Source organism: Puntigrus tetrazona, chromosome 5 (assembly GCF_018831695.1).
Source record: "Puntigrus tetrazona isolate hp1 chromosome 5, ASM1883169v1, whole genome shotgun sequence".
NCBI lineage: Eukaryota > Metazoa > Chordata > Actinopteri > Cypriniformes > Cyprinidae > Puntigrus > Puntigrus tetrazona.
In genome coordinates, this window is record NC_056703.1 from 2,489,669 (window position 1) to 2,495,002 (window position 5,334).

Genomic DNA, 5,334 nt, shown 5'->3' on the forward strand with positions numbered 1-5,334 from the left:
GGCGAACGATAACTGGAGATGTTTAAGATGCTCTTTTAAAAGTCAGAGTCGTGTTGATCTTATTGTTGAAATCGTGGATTCATAATATACATTAAATCTTAAAAAAAATAAACTTTACTACAAAGTGTGCATATTTTTTCTTTACTCGTGTCCCAGGAGAACAAAATCATCAGGTTTTGTAAATGTCCTACCGTAAATATACCAAAACTTCATTTTTGATCAGTAATATGCATTGCTAAGACCTTCATTTGGACAAATTAAAAATAAAAAAGTGTATTTTTGCCACCCTCGGGTTCCAGATGATCGAATAGTTGTATCTCAGACAGATGAATTATTCCGGGTGCTCCAGGTCACATCTAGACTACTACATAGTGTGTGTACTTCAGCTTCTACAAATCTATTAGATGTTTCATTGTATGAGTCGTGTTTTTATTGTATTTATTGTTGCTGCTGCTGTTCTTTTGCTGCTTGTAAGATCAGATGAGCGCCAGCAGGCGGCGCCAGCGACCTCGTCGTCTTCAACCAGCAGCTGCATCATCCTCCTCATCACCATCATCATCATCATCATCCAGCAGGGAAAAACATCCAGAATAAGTCATCGGTGATCCGACAAATCCACGCCATTCTCTTCTCGGAGCCCGAGGCCCTTCGGAGAGCGCCTGTCTGAGTCTCGCGCGGGGCGGTGATGAATCCCGCAGGCGTGGTCGTGGGCTGGTCCAGCCTGCCATAAGCGTCAAAAAAACAGGGATGCGGAGGTCCGGGAAAACACAGCCCGAATCAGCACCGTGCGCACCGGGGACGCGAGCCTGATAATCCAGCGCGGGGGGTTTGACGCTTTGCGCTGCGTCGCAGATTCACGGGGCGTCCGCGCGCGCGAAGGACAAAGAGGAGAGGATGCTCTAAGGTATGCATCTCTTTTCCATCGCTATCAATAGGGTTTAATGCGTGCGTGCGTGCGCGTGAAGGGCTTTCGGTCTCCGCGCGCGCATTATTATATGAGCGCAAAATGATCCAATAACACCGATTCGTTACACCCTCCCTCGTCGGCGAGAGTCCTGCATGCAGTATGCGCGTGGATGCACGCTACCGCGCCGTGTTTTATTCACCGGAGTTTGTGTTTACGCGTTAACGACCGAGCACCGTTTCGGTTTTATTCATCTCTGTGGTTGTGGTGCTGATGCTGCGGGCTCGTGCTGTTGCTAGGCAGCCGCGTGCAGGCCCGGAAAGAACCGACAGTGAAGCTTTATCAATGAACGGCTGCATAAACGACTCCTTTCGGTGTCACCCCAACAGTTAAAGCTGCTTGTGTCGCCCTCTGTCACATCAGCGGCGGAGAGGGTGTTGTTTTGCTGTGGAGGAGAGGTGGGTGTGACACGGGGAGCCCTGGAGAGAAAGAGAAGATGGCACAGCCTTCCCAGCTCCTAAAATCCTCTGCCAAACAGTCTAGACCACCGCCAGATCGCCCATGGCTGACTCCTTTCTCTTTAATTACCCGCTTTAGCACTTAAGGGATATTTTGATGATGCTCATTAAATCTGCAGTGTTTTCATGAAGTTAAAGGCATTGAGGGGGACGTGATGGACCAAATGTACACTTCACAGAAGCGTCTTTGTAAAGATGGCTTTAGATCAAAGCAAACCTCTTTAAAATATGTTTGTCCTCTGGGGAAAAAAGGTCATCATTGGACATCATGTTAGCATCCAAATTGTAAATATTAAGGGATACTGCTTCAGTGACATCAGTGAACGTTCTCATTTCATCTTGCATTTGTCTTAAAATGAGTGATTTAATTTGGCGTTTTTATTATTTTATTATTAGATTCTATTATACTCTGTCCAGAATATCAGCAAAATACACAGATAGATGTGGTTTAACCGCTTTTTCTCGGTTGCTTTGGTGCATTTCATATCATGTCGATCTTAATATCTGCAAAGAAATATGTGCGTTTCTCAAAACAATCCATACAAGCAGCAAAGAGATAAAGTTGAAAATTATTTCCATTTTAAAATGACTGGCTTGTCATGTTAAATTAATTTCATCACGTTGTCTAACTACCTTGCCTCATAAAACCAGAAAATAATCAAAACCTCTATTTAGTAAGCACGCCTTAACCGGAAAGAGTTTGATTATAACTTGCACAGAAATGGCTTTTTTTTATTTTGCGTTGCCAAATGCGTTCTGTTTCACTCCATGACTGCTTTTAAAAGCAGCTCTCAGTGCATTACGCAGAAGTGAACTTAATTATGAGATTCGTCTAAAATCAATCCAGCATCACTTTAACCACTATAAGTCTCCCTCGTATGCTTCACGCTCTCCCTCGCTTCCTCCGAGCACTAAGGTCTGTCGGCGGGGAGAAAGCCCTCATCCGTCAGGAAAGCTCTGTTTCAGACCGATCGATGCGTAACAGAGCCATGAACATGTCTTTGGTCCCTCCTCGGCTTGACGTGGTCCTGAGAGCGTCTTTCAGCTCGTAAAAGCTGAGCTTGAGACTGATCCAGGAGCAGCGCAGTGTGGCATCTGGATCCAAAGGGGGCCCTGTTCATTACAGAGTCTCCCGGGAGAGGGGCTCTTAGTCAGGGGCCCCAGAGCACCTGAGCCCTGCAGACCTCTCCAGACACAAACACGCTAGTTTCACATGCCACTTGATCTATTAAAGTGTGTGTGTGCGTGTGTGTGTGTGTGTGTGCGTGTGTGTGTGTGTGTGTGTGTGTGTGTGTGTGTGTGTGTGCATGTGTGCGTGTGTGTGTGTAAGCGTGTGGTGTGTGTGTGTGTGTGAGTCTGTGTGTGTGTGTGTGTGTGTGTGTGCGTGTGTGTGTGTGTGTGTGAGTGTGTGTGAGCCTCTGTGTGAGTCTGTGTGTGAGTCTGTGTGTGTGTCTGTGTGTGTGTGTGTGTGTGTGTGTGTGTGTGTGTGTGTGTGTGTGGTGTGTGTGTGTGTGTGTGTGTGTGTGTGTGTGTGTGTGTGTGTGTGTGTGTGTGTGTGTTTGTGTGAGAGTGTGTGTGTGTGAGTGTGTGTGTGTGGGTGTGTGTGTGGGTGCGTGTGTGTGTGTGTGTGTGAGTGTGCCTGTGTGTGTGTGTTGTGTGCGTTGTGTGTGTGTGCGTGTGTGTGCATGTGTGCGTCTGTGTGTGTGTTTGTGTGTGTTTGTGTGCGTTTGTGTGTGTGTGTGTGTGTGTGTGCGTGTGTGTGTGTACATGTGTGTGTGTGTGTGCGTGTGTGTGCACGTGTGGGTGTGCGTGTGTGTGTGTGTACAGAGAGAGAGACATAGTGTCAGTGAACAAAATGTCAGAGAAGCATTCATTTCAATAAAAGCGATGGCATAAAGTCATTTCTAATGTTATAAAACACTTTGCAGTGATCTTGTTAGTTAACACTGGTTAACAACATTAGTTAACATGATCTGAGAATGCAACAATACCTTATTAATCTTAGTTTGTGTTCATTTCAGCATGTACTGATGCACTATTAAGATCACAAGTTGTGTTTGTTAACATTAGTCAGTGCATTTCGAGCATTAATAAACAATTAACAAGTATTTATGAATAGTGTAAGGAGTGCGTGGCTCATTGTTTGTTTGTGTTGGTGAATACATTAATTAATGTTAACAAATTAAATCTTATTGTAAGGTGTTACCATGCTTTTGAACTGCATAAAATGTCAAGAAGTGTTTGTTAAGCAGGTATTATATATGAGCATGTGAACCGAAGACTGGAGAAATGATGCTGAAAATGTAGCTTTGCATCACAGGAATAAATTTTATTCTAAACATTATTACAGCAGAAGTCAGTTATTTGAAACTGAAAAATGTTTCACAATATTACTGTATTTATGTAGTTATTTACGTCATTTGCTGTATTTTTGGTGGGTTTTTTCTTGTCAGCTATGAAATCTGCTTCTTTTGCCCTAAGGCTGATTGTTTAAGCCTTTGTTTTGCTTTTATTTTTCGCCAGCGTGAAAATCTAAGGAGTAAAGCTGATTAATTGTTTAAAATGAGTCCAGGACGGTGTTATTAAGAGATGAATTTATGAGTGTCTCATTTATAATTGCCTCTGCAGATTAAACAGGATAATAAACCAGAAAATGTTTAACACCAAAGAAAATCACATCACCTTTTGAGCAGAAATATTCAGTTCAGTTTTTTAATCTAGGTTTTTAGTCTTTTTAGCTGAAGCACCATTTCTTTAACATAATGTAATAGGAATGAGCTATAGAGGCGTATGGTTTCAGATTGTGCGTGTCATGAATCATCATCTTCACTCTTGTCCATTTTAGTCATGAATCTGAATGTAAATGTAATTTGTTTAATAGAGCAATCGATCAGCTTCACTAATGCACGTGAAGAAGTGCTGTATTCACTGGGAGTTTGGCCGTATGACGGTTAGACTCTGGGTGTGGTCAGAAAACACTTATCTGTCTCTCACAGACCTGATGCGTGTGCATATACACGCGTGTCTAAGAGTGAACGCGCCTGGGCGGAAAACACTGTATGAGTCAAAATCATGAGGACGTTAAGGTCATGTTCCATGACGTGTTTCGTGCGTTGCTAAGAACCTTAAAGGCGATTTCCTCAACATTTAGATGCTTGTGCTCCTCAGATTCCAGATTTTCGAATACTTTATATAATTAATTCAGGTGATGCTTAAAGCTGTATTTGTGCTTCAGGGTCACATGTATGTAAAACGCAACGTTTCCATGATTTCGCTAACGTAGCTCCAGATTCGAACTAATTATTCTGTTTTTCTTTCTCCCCTGCAGCCGCGCCGCCTGGTCCTGCTTCGCCTAGCCTTTCCTTTTTCTACGTTTTCTCTCTATCCTCTTCTGGTCCGTCCCACGCCGGGAAGATGAGCAGAAGTCCCACTCCTAAAGGGACGCCGGTCCAGCACAGTCCGGTGGACGGCGAGTGTCTGGAAGGAGAAATGATGCAGTCCCCGCAGCAGTCCACGCCATCCAGCGGCCTGAAGAAGCGCGTCTCCAGCCTCCTGCAGAGCCCGGTGAGGAGTCAAGTGTGCACTAACGAGTGGAGTTTGTGTTTACAGCCTCGTGGGCTGAGAGAGAGACGCGCTGATCTTCTAGTTTTTCCGCAGCTTTGATTCCGGGAGATTTTTCCCTGTTGATGTTTTCCATCGGGGCTGAAGAAAACGTTCAAATCAGAGAGAAATCACGAAATTAAGATTCAGAGAAAAAACAGGATGGAAATCTGCTCAAAAACACAGAAATAAAGCAGGATAAATAAATACACACACACACACACATATAGATAGATAGATAGATAGATAGATAGATAGATAGATAGATAGATAGATAGATAGATAGATAGATAGATAGATAGACACACAAAT

At 43.7% G+C, this 5,334-nt stretch overlaps 1 pseudogene; it reads left to right on the forward strand.

The window, feature by feature from the left end:
* The first annotated feature begins 749 nt into the window (after positions 1-749).
* Positions 750-5,334, forward strand: part of LOC122346108 — an 18,638-nt pseudogene continuing 14,053 nt past the window's right edge.